The sequence below is a fragment of the Trichomycterus rosablanca genome, chromosome 13 (genome assembly GCF_030014385.1).
Source record: "Trichomycterus rosablanca isolate fTriRos1 chromosome 13, fTriRos1.hap1, whole genome shotgun sequence".
Lineage (NCBI taxonomy): Eukaryota > Metazoa > Chordata > Actinopteri > Siluriformes > Trichomycteridae > Trichomycterus > Trichomycterus rosablanca.
The window spans coordinates 34,439,714-34,455,354 of NC_086000.1; the positions used below are offsets into that span (position 1 = coordinate 34,439,714).

The window sequence follows — 15,641 nt, forward strand, 5'->3', positions numbered from 1 at the left end:
TCCATCCATCCATCCATCCATCCATCCATCTCTGTGACTGTGAGCATTTGCCCATGTTGCAGCAGCAATAAATGTAAGACCTTTTTTGTGTTTTTTAAATTACATCTGACCATCTGGACATATTTCCTCTAAGCAGTAGGTGCTTGGTTAGAGACCGCTGATCAATGTGGCCTACATTTTGTTAGTTGCAGTCAAACTTGCCCAAGTTATCTGGGTACAGAAATCATTGGGATAGTCAATCATAAACACTAAGGAAAATGTCACAAAAGTAAGTGAAATTATAGAAATGATAGAATATAATGTAACTTGCTGTATGTACATTTTAACACAGCACTAGGGCTAATTGCTAAACTTGTATTTGGATAAAGGTGTCAGCTAAATGCCATTAATGTAAATATATACACTTACTAGCACAATTTATAAGTTACAGGCAGTGGTAGCTCACTACTAATCAGAAGGTTTTCTGTTGAATCCCTACTACTGACAAGTTTTTACTGCTATGCCCCTGAGCAAGGCCCTTAACTCTTAAGCGCTTACACTGTAATCAATCATAACTGTAAGCTGCTTTAGATAAAAGCACCAGCTAGATGCCGTAAATGTAAATGCAATAAACTTATCAAAGAAATAATTATGCTCCAATCATTCAGTGACAGAAACAGAACAGTTGCAGTCCAGTTTAGTCTAAAAAGCGTGTCACAGTTTACATTTTCAGCATTTAGCAGACAACTTTTATCCAAAGCGACTTACAGTAGTGTGACAGTATACTGTCTAAGCAATTGAGGGCCTTGCTCAAGGGCCCAACAGTCACAACCTGGCAAAGGTGGGACTTGAACCCACAGCAACTTTTTGATTACTAGTCCAGTACATTAACTGCTAGGCTACAACTGCCCTGTTATTGCCCTCTTGCCAAAAGTTCTTACACTAGGTTAGAACTTGGGTCCCTGGGGCTGTGCTGTCTCTACTCCAGGACCATGTCACTCAGGGTGAATAATGTATTCCTGTACTGGATGCTGATACAGTGTTGTGGACGTAGAAAGACACCTTGCTCCGGGTTTGTATTTCTCATTTGTACCCCGTAGCCGTCGTCGGCGAGGGCGCGGTGAGCCCCTCTCTTTCTCTTTAGTGCGGATGGTTAGGTTGATGCGTAAAGGATGATGTGAATGAAATCAAAGCCCATTAGCCTGCTAGTAACAGAATAAGGAGCAGCGCTAGCGAGTCAAACCTCCCATTAATCATGTTCTCTTGTGATATGTTAATCCGACAGCATCAATATTTAATGCGGAGAAGACGTTTGTTTCCATCCATCAGAGAGGCGGGGCTGTAAACAGACTAAATCCACTCTGTTTAGACGAGTTAACTCTTTATGTCGACGGTAAAAGAAACACGTGTTAGCCAGGTCTGCGTGTCCACATCTGAATGCAGGTAGGACTACAATGTGATGACACCTACATGCAAAGAAGATTGATCTGCAGGACATATAATAGTGTCCTTCAGGGCCGAACCCTCCCCCATGATGAGTGAAGAGGGACAGGCAAATGAGGCTGCGCTCGTCTCTGAAGGTGGGTGGTAGGGCTGAACCCTCTTTTTGCATAGCGAGCCTGTACAGGACACAAAGACACCGAGGTTTCTTCTTCACCTCAGCAGCTCTTAATTGACCTCGGGGTGTAAAATGAGCCGAAGACTGGAGCTTCACTTAAGCTCTGACAAGTAGATCAATCACCATGTTGATCCTTACAGCCTTAACAAGGTGTGTGTCTGTGACTCGGAGGACATCTTGGCCTTCTCGGTCCTGTCACAGCTTTCGATTGCAGAGTTCTGAGCTCGTCGGCTGAACCGTGCTGGTTCTCATTCTACTCATTCACAGTTTAGCTTACTAAGCTAACACTGTCAGCTTGTACACATTTATACAAATTAAAAATGAATGAGAATTACTTATATTAGAAATTAACCATATTAGAAATTGTGTGTGCTGCACTGAATGCTGGGATTGCCCTCAAAGGTGAGAAAGCAAACAGAGCTCCCTCATTATTTGGTCAGAATATTGGTCATAATAAGGCTCAGTAGCAGCATTTTAAGAAATCTAAGAATTTAGAAATGCTTTCTCCTTGGGAGTGTAGAATAACGTAAAATGTGTCCATGTAGAGAGATCACTAGGTTTTGGCCAGCAGATGGGGCACGGAGGCTCAGTAGCATATACACTGTCAATCCCTCTTGATTGACAATCACCTGCTGCTCATGAGCATCGTGCTCCAGGTGGACGTTCCTCTATATATCACGGCTTCACCTTTTCATTCTCACCAGCTCCTTCGTTTGCACGCTTGCTTTTCTCTGAAGCTGTGATGCCGGAATGCTCGACCTGGTCTGGTTTTTCACTATTGTGGGATGATCTGTTTTTAAAATTTTGGACCTTCAGGTCCAGTAAAGAAAATCTTATTATTGCAGTAGTTTGGGGATTGCCTTTTCCTGTTTTCTTTGTAAATAATGACAATTCTATTTTTCTCCTTTTTAAATAATAAGAGCAAACCAGTGGTTTCTCACAACAAGAAGGTCCTGGGTTCGATTCCTCAGCCTGGTAGTCAGGGTCCTTTCTGTGTGGAGTTTGCATGTTCTCCCTGTGTCTGTGTGGGTTTCATCAAACAAGTCTAAAGCCATGCAGTCAGGCTAATTGGAGCTACTTAAAGGTGTGATGGACAGAGAACCTGTCTGGGGTGTTTCCTGCTTTTCGCCCAATAAATCAGACCCACCGTGACCCTGACCAGGATAAAGCCGTGGTAAAACAGTTATTGAACATATGTAATCAGCAAAAAGAACACAAAGATTTGGTTAGTTTGACTTTGGTGTGAAAGAAATTGGTCTACACAGACTTCTGATGTCAACCCCATATCAGTTCCAGACTTCAAAAATGCTTATAAAGTAGATTGGAAATGAATCCCTGTAGTCATGTTCTCAAATCTAGTTAAACACCTAGTCTTTCCAGATAAGTGGATTGTGTTATAGCATAAAATGACCAACCAACCCCAAGTTAATGCCTTTATTTTTGGGTGTGAGGTTCAGGTGTGTCAGATATTTGAGCAAACAGTTTGTCAGTCTGTAATTTTATATAAGTGACTCATTATTTTTAAAATAAGGTAAAAATTACGTTTAATGTGTCTGTCTGAATTTTGTCATATAAGGAGCAAAGTAAAATCAGAAAAAACTGAGACAGAACAAACTAATCTGACGTTTTTATTTTTATAAATAATTGCTGGCTCAGGAGTCCCTGGTGACACCGCCTGACGTAAATCAAACTTCTAATGCTCCTAAAATTGTGTGGCATTTTTTATTTATGGCTTTTTTAGACTTTGTTGTCTGACTTTGTTAAAAATACTTCATTGTACCTGATGCAGCGTCCTGTAATAGAATTGTGGCTGCTGTTTACATTCTGTATGTGTTTCCAATAACCATAGAGGTGAAGCTTCTCTTTCTTTTCACAGACCGGGGTGAAAATACGATTGTGTTTGGCTTGAGTTTACTGCAAAATGATTGATTCTCTGATTTTATTATTAATAGCTACACTGATCAGCCATAACATTAAAACCACCTCCTAGTTTCTACACTCACTGTCCATTTTATCAGCTCCACTTACCATATAGGAGCACTCTGAAGTTCTACAATTACTGACTGTAGTCCATCTGTTTCTCTACATGTTTTGTTAGCCCCCTTTCACCCTGTTCTTCAATGGTCAGGACCCCCACAGGACCACCACAGAGCAGGTATTATTTAGGTGGTGGATCATTCTCAGCACTGCAGTGACACTGACATGGTGCTGGTGTGTTAGTGTGTGTTGTGCTGGTATGAGTGGATCAGACACAGCAGCGCTGCTGGACTTTTTAAATACCGTGTCCACTCACTGTCCACTCTATTAGACACTCCTACCTAGTTGGTCCACCTTGTAGATGTAAGGTCAGAGACGATCGCTCATCTATTGCTGCTGTTTGAGTTGGTCATCTTCTAGACCTTCATCAGTGGTCACAGGACGCTGTTGGCTGGATGTTTTTGGTTGGTGGACTATTCTCAGTCCAGCAGGGACAGTGAGCTGTTTGAAAACTCCAGCAGCATTGCTGTGTCTGATCCACTCATACCAGCACAACACACACTAACACAACACCACCATGTCAGTGTCACTGCAGTGCTGAAAATGATCCACCACCTAAATAATACCTGCTCTGTGGTGGTCCTGTGGGGGTCCTGACCATTAAAGAACAGGGTGAAAGCAGGCTAAGAAAGTGTTCAAAGAAATAGATGGACTACAGTCAGTAATTGTAGAACTACAAAGTGCTTCTATATGGTAAGTGGAGCTGATAAAATGGACAGTGAGTGTAGAAACAAGGAGGTGGTTTTAATGTTTAGCTTTAAATCATGGTGGAGGAGAAGTTTGGACCTTCAGGTCCAGTGAAGAACAATCTTGTTGTAGCATTAGTTTGGGGAATGCCTTTTTCTCTTTCTTAAATAATAAGGGCGACACAGCGGTTTCTCACAGCAAGAAGGTTCTGTGTTCGATTCCCATGCTGGGCAGCCAGCATTCTTTCTGTGTGGCGTTTTCATGTTCTCCTCATGTCTGTGCTCCGGTTTACTTCCATAGTCCAAAGGCGTGCAGTCAGGTTAATGTGAGCTACTAAAACTGCCCTTCGGTGTGTGTGTGTGTGCGCGTGTGTGTGTTTGCCCTGTGATGGACTGGCTCCCTGTCTGGCGTGTTTTCTTCTTTTCGCCCAGTGAATCAGACCTACCGTAACCCTGAATAGGATAAAGAGGTGGTAAAACAGACAATGAATCAATAAATTTTAAATAATTAAATTATTTTGTTCACAGACACGTTCTTGAACAAATAAAAACAGAAACAGTCTGACAAACCCGTGGGGTTTACTGAAAATATAATAAAAATGGTTTGTTACCTTCTGCAGTTCCTAATTTATTACTGAGCTTGCATTACCTTGATTGCAGTAAATGTATTTGTTTATTAGAATCTTAACGTCATGTTTTACACTTTGGTTACATTCATGACAGGAACGGTAGATACTCATTACACAAGATTTATCAGTTGAAGTTTAATGTCAAACACAGTCATGGACAATATTGTATCTCCAGTTCACCTCACTTGCACGTCTTTGTACTGTGCGAGGAAACCGAAGTTCCCGAAGGAAATCCACACAGACACGGAGAGAACATGCAAACTCCACACAGAAAGGACCCGGACCGCTCCACCTGGGGATCGAACCCAGGACCTTCTTGCTGTGAGGTGACAGTGCTACCCACTGAGCCACCGTGCCACACTGATTGCAGTATCTCTGTGTGAAAGTGTTAGCCTCTCAAGGTTTTGAAAAGGTGCTAGGGCATTATGGGAAATGTAGTGCCTTTAGTTCTGCTTTGCAATTCAAGATAAAATGGTTTTAAAAAGTTGTGTGGCTTTCTTAGTGACTCTTTACCACTGTAATTTTGTGGGGCTCAGCAAAATGTGCTGGGTCTAATGACGCCCCTGACTTAATGTGATATAATTTTCCTTTTTCATCTCACCCCACATTGTTTTGGCTATTGTTCACACTTGAGCATACCGAAAGATTGCTGAGAATTGTAATAGCAACTTTTTTATGTATTTCTATTATAGGCATTCACTGGAACATTTTGGGTGCGTGTACACCGGGCATAACATTATGACCACTGACAGGTGAAGTGAATAACACTGATTATCTCTTCATCACGGCACCTGTTAGTATATCAGGCAGCAGGTGAACATTTTATCCTCAAAGTTGATGTTAGAAGCAGGAAAAATGGGCGAGCGTGAGGATTTGAGCGAGTTTGACAAGGACCAAATTGTGATGGCTAGACGACTGGGTCAGAGCATCTCCAAAACTGCAGCTCTTGTGGGGTGTTCCCGGTCTGCAGTGGTCAGTATCTATTAAAAGTGCTCCAAGAAAGGAACAGTGGTAAACCGGCGACAGGGTCATAGGCGACCAAGGCTCATTGATGCACGTGGGGAGAGAAGGCTGGTCCGTGTGGTCCACCAACAGACGAGCTACTGTAGCTCAAACTGCTGAAGAAATTAATGCTGGTTCTGATAGAAAGGTGTCAGAATACACAGAGCATCACAGTTTGTTGTGTATGCGGCAGCAAAAGGGAGACCAACACAATATTATGAAGGTGGTCATAATGTTATGCCTGTTCTGTGTATAAAGGGGGTTATAGAGACACTTTTCTCCTTTCTTTTCCTCACTCTCCTCTCTTTTGTTCCTTGCAGTGATCTCAGACAGTCGTCCTGACAGTCAGGAGTGGGTCGGCTGGAGATCCGGTGTGCCACAACCCATCTCATCTTGCGCTCCACTCATCTCGGCGGTGTGTCCACCTGAGCGTCCAGCTCCTGTCACTCCTGACGCAGTCAGCCTCCATGCCGCAGAGCTCCGATTTTAGGTCAGGACGGAGGAAACGAGTGGATCAGTGATGGATATAGACTCGGACGCAGGAGCATCTAACGGTGTGGGCTGACCATGAAAAAGAAACCGAATTTAATCCAAACCGAGTCAGCTTTCTCTTACACTTTTCCACTGGCCCCTGATCTGATGTGTCCCTGAAAGAAGAGGCAGCGCAGGTCTGATGAGCATACCTGAGGATAAAACTCAGGGTTTATGGTCATGTACTGGACATTCATGATGCAGGTCCTTAAGCAGTGCTGGTACCAGAGGGTTTAGTTTGTGGTCATTTTAGGATATCAAAGCTAGCAATATTCAAATTAGTTTAATATATGTTTAAAGTTTACATACACTTGTAATGGACATGTCATGTCATGGCAGGTCACCTGACCATGAGTTTGTTGGACGTCCTATTTCAAAAGCAAGTGGTATTAAAACAGAGTGACCTCCATGTGACCGTTTCAGCTATAACAACAGTCGCTGTTCTGAGAAGGCTAAATTTGTGCCCATTCAATCAAAGGGGCATTTATATGGACGGGCACTGATGTTGCTCAGGAACACCTCAGTTGATGTTCCAGTTCATTCCAGGGCTGTTGAGTGGTGCTGAGTTCAGATCTCTGTGCAGGACACTGGAGTTTCTTTAAACTGAGCTTTTCTTCATGTCTTTACAGAGCTTGCTTTGTGCACAGGGGCACAGCCATACTGGAAGAGGAAAGTGCCTTCCCTAAACTGTTGCTGCAAACCTGGAAGCATGTAATCTCCTTTATACAGTATAATTGATTTATTACACTTCTTAGCGACTGTTGTGACTGAAACACATGAATCAAAAAATTAGAAGAGGTGTCCCAATACTTGGTGGTTTGGTGGGTAGCCTGTCCTGTCGCCTCACAGCAAGAAGGTCCTGGGTTCGATTCCCAGGTGGAGCAGTTCAAGTACTTACTGTGTGGAGGTTGCATGTTCTCTCCGTGTCTGTGGGTTTCTTCCAGGTGCTCCGGTTTCCTCCCACAGTCCGAAGACGTGCAGTCAGGTTAATTAGATACTACAATTGCCCTCAGATGTGTGTGTGTGTGTGCCCTGTGATGAACTGGTGCTCCGTCCAGGGTTGTTTCTGTGTGCCTTGCGCCCGTTGAAAGCTGGAATAGGTGCCCCAGCACCCCCCGTGACTTTGATAAGGATAAGTGGCTTACAAAAGGAGTGAGTGATGTACCTCTGTCTGCCACACAGACTGTAGGCTGCAGAGCTGATATAAAGACCAGAAGCGATGGGCAGATAATGTGTTTAGGGCATAATTAATGAGACCTGACTGACCTGTGATCCCCGGTCTAAGTGAAACCTGGTCGTTACACACGATGTGAGTCTGATTACAACATCCCTGATGTTTTACAGCTGTGAAGCTTGGTGAGCGGTGCTGCTTCGGCGTATCCGCTGTGGAACTCGTTGATGAACTTAATCACACAGAAATCTTGTTTATAAACGTGTGTAAATCAGGTGGGAGGAGATACGACGTCTCCGCTACAGGTTACAAGCCCGGGTATTGTGTATCTGCGGCCCTTTGGACTCGTGCAGCGTGTAATCTACTGATGAGCCATTGATTTTAATTCCAGATAGCATCGGATTGATCTGATAATCACGACTGTGCCTAAACTAATTTATCAGTCACCTCTGAATAATTAAGGGCAGGTGTGGTATCGATAATGGATTAACGTTCACTCACATACCGGGCAGTACGTTTCCTCCGATGAATCTGTTCGCTAGGATGCATGTTCATATGCCAGAGGGTCAGCTGATGGACGGCCTGATGATATTCTTATGAAATTCTCTCTCCTTTTAAGCTGTATCCTGGTACAGAGCGGTACAGGCTGGGCGGGACTGTAGCGGGGCGACACTGAGATTTCTGTTCGGTGAGGGTGCGGCCCTTTGCCTCCAATCTGCTGATGAACCGAGCGGCTGGTGAGAGAATCCAGTAGAATAGGTCGAATTAAGGCCGAGGTGAGGCAGCTGTGGAGAAAAGGGACACAGCCGGGAGCGTGGAGCTGACGGTGATAAGGGAAGGTAGGACTTAATCTTCTAAAGTGCTGATGAAGCTGGATGGGAAGGAATAAGACCTGGAACTGCCACTTTCCCAAAAGGACGCCATTATTTAACATCACAGATGGAAAATATGCCAGAGTAAAAGCTGTGTGTATGCACGACTGTATTTGTGCCACTGAGTATTTATACATTCATTGTTTGTCTATTTGACCACTGTTTTATCCTGGTCAGGGTCACAGTTGGTCTGAAATTACAGAGTAGACACACAGACACACTATCGTTCGGTTGGCAGTCGTTACATAGAGACATGATTGGCCATGTCTGGAGGGTGTGTGTGTTTTGATTGGCCGAGGCCCAGCAACAGATTGGTTTCTGTTCGGGGTGTGTAACAGCATTGTGCTCTGTGATTGGCGTGGAAATTGGAGCCACCGCAACCATGACCAGGATAAAACGCTGGTAAAACATGAAAAATGATCTCCCGATTGGGTACATAAGGAGTGTTAAGGCATAGTTCTTTGCAGGCAAGGATGGATCTGTATCTCGAAAAGCTTGTGCGTGTTTAGCTACAATACCTAGTGGGCTGCACAGGACCCACTTAGACCCTGACCCAGATAAAGGGGTTAGTGAAAATAAGGAAATGAATGATATACTTAAGCAGTTTGTCATTTTGGCAAAATAGTAATATTGATTGATTGATTCATTCATTCATTGTCTGTTTTACCACCGCTTTATCCTATTCGGGGTCGTGGTCGTCTGGACACACACACACACACACACACACACACACACACACACACACACACACACACACACACACAGCTAGGGTGATTTTTGTTTCTCCATTTAACCTGACTGCACATCTTTTGGACTTTTGGAGAAAACCGAAACCTACGCAGACACACACACACACACACACACACACACACACACTATCGTCTGGGCATCTACATAGAGACATGATTGGCCATGTCTAGAGGGAAGTGTGTGTGTGTTTTTTGGGGATGGGAGGATTGGCTGAGGCCCAGCAACAGATTAGCGAAGAAATCGGACCCACCGTGACCCTGCCCAAGATAAAACGGTGGCAGGGTCACACACAGGGGACACACACACACACACACACACACACCTAGGGTGATCTAGAGTACTTTTAGTATCTCCAATCAACGTGACTGCATGTCTTTGGACTGTAGAAGGAAACCAAAGCACTTGGAGGAAACCCACACAGACACGGGGAGAACATGCAAACTCCACACAGAAAGGACCCGGACTGCTCCACCTGGGAATCGAACCCAGGACCTTCTTGCTCTGGGGTGACAGTGCTACCCACCAAGCCACCGTGCCACCCTAAATAATAATATGGGTTTTAATATTAAAACAATATTTTGTCTGTGTGTTTTGATTCAAACATCAGGTTCCTCGTGGTACCTCACAGTTCTACCATTTCAGAAAACACCAGCCTGGAATGGATTATTACAGCACAAGACTTAAATTTGTGCTCTAGATCTTCACATCTCGAATTTCTTCTTTAATCCCTGCAGGTTGTCAGATCCAGCTCTTCAATCCTGTGGTAGCATGAAGCCTGGATCTGAGAAAGTGAACTCTGTGATTGTGTTTACATGCTGAAGGTAGGAACGATTGCAGCTTCTATATGATGTTGGAGGTATTAAAGGCTTATGAAGTTACATGCAGGGATGGAGTGTGTCCCAGGTTATCTGATTTATCGTTCAGATACGACCACACTCGCTCACTCTTGTTTATCATTTTTTTTCCTCTGCAGATGAACCAGTTTTGCTACGCCTGAAGTCAGGCCCGGCATGGTGGACGTAGAGCAGCTCCTCTAAACTAAACCAGCACTATTATAAAGCCACCGAGGGAGGATAACCCGAAGGCCAGAACCCAGAAAGGTAACTAATCGTACTGAACGTGTATCTTTGGCAGCGTTCAACTTTTCAATCTGATGCCAGAATTCGCGAGCGATCTCATTCTCTCGGGATCGGTGGAATCAAGCTCGCGTACGACTGCCAAGCAAACCGATTTAGTCACACTCCACTGACATTTCTCTTCTCAAACAATCACATTTCCCACATTTCTCCACATGCTGGGTATCTGAAAGAGTGGCACTGCTGTCCCATAGGGGACGAGTCAGAGGGGCCAACTAATTCCTGATATGAAATGCTAATTTATGTGTTACACATAATTTTTAAAGCTGTTTTACAGTGAAGTGCATGGATAAAAGAAACATTTTTACTTTCATATGCAGTTGTAATAGAAAATATTCAACCCCACAAAGATAATAAGGATTTAAAATTCTATCCTTTCTGCTGCTAGATTTGGCTTTAAATGACGACTTAATCAGTAGAAAGATGCAGTAAATAAACAAAGAAACTAAATGATGTGTTATTTTAAAGTAGCAGGATATTTAACCCCAACATAGCATTACTTACCTTAAAAGTCTGCAGGACCTAAAGTTGGGTCACAACATGATCAAACAATTGAAACTCAATAACTAGCCTTCATTTGGTTCAGCTGTTTAATAGAAAATGTTCAACCCCACAAATATAATAAGTATTTATAACTCTATAACTCTAGATTTTGCTTTAAATTGAGTCTTTATCTGTTGACAAACAAATGAATAAATAATAAATAAATAAATCTGTTGTATAATAATAGTAATTATATATGTAGAAAAATATTTTGTATGCATTTATGTCATATATGAATAATAATAATATATGTAGATTAAATTATGTGCTATTTTAAAGTAGCATGATATTTTGTTAATGCTGCAATGTCAAAATTATTCAACCCTTTCATAATATTACTCACCGTAAAACCTACTGCTAGTCTGCAGGACCTAAAGTTGGGTCACAACATGATTAAACCATCAGGACTCAATAACCAGCCTTTATTTGGTTTAGCAGTCATGTGTAACATAAACACCACACAGAGATTCATAGTTTTATTAGCAAATATTTAACCCGACAAAGATAATAAGAATTTTGACTAAACCAGATTTAACTAAGCCAGATTTTGCTTTAAATGAAGTCTTTATCTGTTGAATGATGCAGCAAATAAACAAAGAAAATCATGTATAATAATAATAATTATTATTATTATATACAGTGGGGGAAATAAGTATTTGATCCCCCGCTGATTTTGTAAGTTTACCCCCTTACAAAGACTTGAACAGTCTATAATTTTAATGGAAGGTTTATTTTAACAGAGAGAGACAGAATATCAACAAAAAATCCAGAAAAAATAAAATAAAGGTTATAAATTAATTTGTATTTAATTAAGGGAAATAAGTATTTGATCCCCTACCAACCAGCAAGAATTCTGACCCCCACAGACCGGTTATGTGCCCATGAGGCACACAAATTAGTCCTGTCCCTGTATAAAAGACTCCTGTCACAGAATCAGTTTCTTCCATTCAAATCTCTCGACCACCATGGGCAAGACCAAAGAGCTATCAAAGGACGTCAGGGACAAGATTGTAGACCTGCACAAGGCTGGAATGGGCTACAAGACCATCAGCAAGAAGCTTGGTGAGAAAGAGACCACTGTTGGGCCAGTGATAGCTCAGTGGTTAAGGTATTGGACTAGTAAACAGAAGGTTGCCGGTTCAAGCCCCACCACCACAAAGTTGCCACTGTTGGGTCCCTGAGCAAGGCCCTTAACCCTCAATTGCTCATCGTGTTCCGCTCACTGTGTATGTCGCTTTGGATAAAAGCGTGTGGTAAATGCTGAAAATGTAAATGTAAATGTTGGTGCGATAATTCGAAAATGGAAGAAATACAAGATCACAGTCAATCACCCTCACTCTGGAGCTCCATGCAAGATCTCACCTGGTGGGGTAAGAATGATTCTGAGAAAGGTGAGGTCAGTCCAGAATTACACGGGAGGAGCTTGTCAATGATCTCAAGGGAGCTGGGAGCAGAGAAATGCTGGATATGACCCCAAGAACACCATCCCCACCGGGCATTTCTTTGCCTCCAAACACGGCGAGTGGAGTTGATGCCAAAGAGCTCAATTTTGGTCTCATCTGACCATATCACATTCTCCCAAGCTTTCTCGGAATCATTCAGGTGTTCATTGGCAAACTTCAGACGGGTCTGTACATGAGCCTTCTTGAGCAAAGGGACTTTGCGGGCACTGCAGGATCTCAATCCATTACGGCGAAGTGTGTTACTAATGGTTTTCTTGGTGACTGTGCTCCCAGCTCCCTTGAGATCATTGACAAGCTCCTCCCATGTAATTCTGGACTGACCTCACCTTTCTCAGAATCATTCTTACCCCACCAGGTGAGATCTTGCATGGAGCTCCAGAGCGAGGGTGATTGACTGTGATCTTGTATTTCTTCCATTTTCGAATGATCGCACCAACAGTGGTCTCTTTCTCACCAAGCTTCTTGCTGATGGTCTTGAAGCCCATTCCAGCCTTGTGCAGGTCTACAATCTTGTCCCTGACGTCCTTTGATAGCTCTTTGGTCTTGTCCATGGTGGTCGAGAGATTTGAACGGAAGAAACTGATTCTGTGACAGGAGTCTTTTATACAGGGACAGGACTAATTTGTGTGCCTCATGGGCACATAACCGGTCTGTGAGGGTCAGAATTCTTGCTGGTTGGTAGGGGATCAAATACTTATTTCCCTTAATTAAATACAAATTAATTTATAACCTTTATTTAATGTTTTTTTTCTGGATTTTTTGTTGATATTCTGTTAAAATAAACCTTCCATAAAAATCATAGACTGTTCAAGTCTTTGTAAGGGGGTAAACTTACAAAATCAGCAAAGGATCAAATACTTATTTCCCCCACTGTATGTAGAAGAATATATTGTATGCATATACACCGATCAGGCTTAACATTATGACCACCTTCCTAATATTGTGTTGGTCCTCCTTTTGCTGCCTCATACACAACAAACTGTGATGCTCTGTGTATTCTGACACCTTTCTATCAGAACCAGCATTAACTTCTTCAGCAGTTTGAGCTACAGTAGCTACAGATCCTCACGCTCGCCCATTTTTCCTGCTTCTAACATCAACTTTGAGGATAAAATGTTCACTTGCTGCCTAATATGTCCCGCCCACTAACAGGTGCCGTAATGATGAGTTTATCAGTGTTATATTCAGTGTTATTCACTTCACCTGTCAGTGGTCATAATGTTATGCCTAGTCGGTGTATGTCATATATAAATAATAATTATATATGTAGAATAAATGATGTGCTATTTTAAAGTAGAAGGATATTTTGTTAACACTGTCATGTCACTATTAGTCAACCCCTAGATAATATTACTCACCTTAAAACCTACTGCTAGTCTGTAGGATCTAAAGTTGGGTTACAACATGATTAAACCATCAGGACTCAATAACCAGCCTTCATTTGCTTTAGCTGTGATGTGACATATATACGCTACCCAGAGATTCAAATGCTTACAGGAGGATCTGATGGAGGCTGGGACAAATGTGTTAGTGGCAACCAGGAGAAGATCATTCAACAACCAAGTACTTTATAGCCAGACTCCACCATGCACACCACTCTGGACCAACAAGTACAGGAATGGTCGACTGGAACATGCCTGAAGGAATTTGTACAGGCCTGCAGAGCTCTGGGACTCAGCTCTATGGAGTGATGAATCAAAACTGTTAATGTTTGTCCACATGGATCAGCGATTTGTCGGGCGCAATAAAGACAAGGTTTATGACCAGATGAATACTATCCTCACATAACCATAGTATCTTTCTAAGGTATGAGGGGTTTAATGTTTTTATTTATAACTGCATGCATGCAAACTGATCTGAGTCAGAAGATATTTGACATTTTGTGTGTCTGCGCCTCTGTTTGAAACCACATCAGTACAGAAGAAAACCAGGAAAAATCAATAAACAGAAGCATGTGGGATATTTAACGTAGTATTTTGTGTGGTAATACTGTTGTGGTTTGGAATACAGCCCGGCTGTCTTTTTATGAGCAGATGAGAGGGTCAAACTGATTTTAAGATAAATAGACGAGCAGGGTCTGACTTATCTCGAACAGAACGTGTCTGGAGAAACTTTTGGGCTGAACCATAGATGGGAAGGTTGAGCAGTGCAGCACCAACGTCAGTTTTAATTTTGCCTGTATCCTGAAGCAGGAAATCAAATAAAATAATCAAACCCCCCCCCCCCAACACACTTAAAAACTATATAAAATTAGTATTTAAAAACTCCAGCAGCGCTGCTGTGTCTGATCCACTCACACCAACACAACACACACTAACACACCACCACCATGTCAGTGTCACTGCAGTGCTGAGAATGATCCACCACCTAAATAATACCTGCTCTGTGGGGGTCCTGACCATTGAAGAACAGCATGAAAGGGGGCTACCAAAGCATGCAGAGAAACAGATGGACTACAGTCAGTAATTGTAGAACTACAAAGTGCTTCTATATGGTAAGTGGAGCTGATAAAATGGACAGTGAGTGTAGAAACAAGGAGGTGGTTTTAATGTCATGGCTGATCAGTGTATAAATAAAATATATATGTGAGTGTATATATACATTTAAATACTCCACAGCACAAAAAATGTGGTTTGGGACGCAGGTAGGAAATCACTTGTGTGCTCCGTAACGTCACCTGTCGTAACAATGGATGTAAGCTCTCATGGATAAAAATCACCAGTCACTTAAGTGTTTTGTCATTAGTACAGTAGGTCAATTAAATATTCATTATATCTTTTGCAAGACTCAAACTATCTGGCAATTAAGAGCATTGATTCAAGAAAATGTATATTATATATTTGTATATTTATATAAGTTATGTAAAACATTAATAAATCACATGATGAAGGCATATTATTGTATTCTAACAGTATAAATGATGGCTGTTCATATTAATAATGAAAATAACATGTTTGTGTTTACCTGTAAATCATTACAGTGCTTCTGCTTTCTGTTGTATAACTGAAAAACTTTAGTTTGATTTGCAATTCATTTCGTACAGAGTTTAAACACCTGTCCAACCGTCATACAGGTATAATTCATACCAATATATCATTAAATCACTCATTCAATCAATAAATCAAACAGTTTATCATTAAATAAATAATTTAATAACCAAGCAAAATAAAACATAAAAAGAAAAAGAATAAGAAATAAAAGAAAATAAAAAAAAAGAAATTAAG

At 41.9% G+C, this 15,641-nt stretch overlaps 1 long non-coding RNA gene across 1 annotated transcript; it reads left to right on the forward strand.

The window, feature by feature from the left end:
- Positions 1-9,971: 9,971 nt before the first annotated feature.
- On the forward strand, positions 9,972-14,368 carry LOC134325825 (uncharacterized). Its single transcript, XR_010014365.1, has 3 exons — positions 9,972-10,096; positions 10,249-10,375; positions 13,915-14,368. It is a non-coding gene; the product is annotated as an uncharacterized LOC134325825 (long non-coding RNA).
- Positions 14,369-15,641: the final 1,273 nt, after the last annotated feature.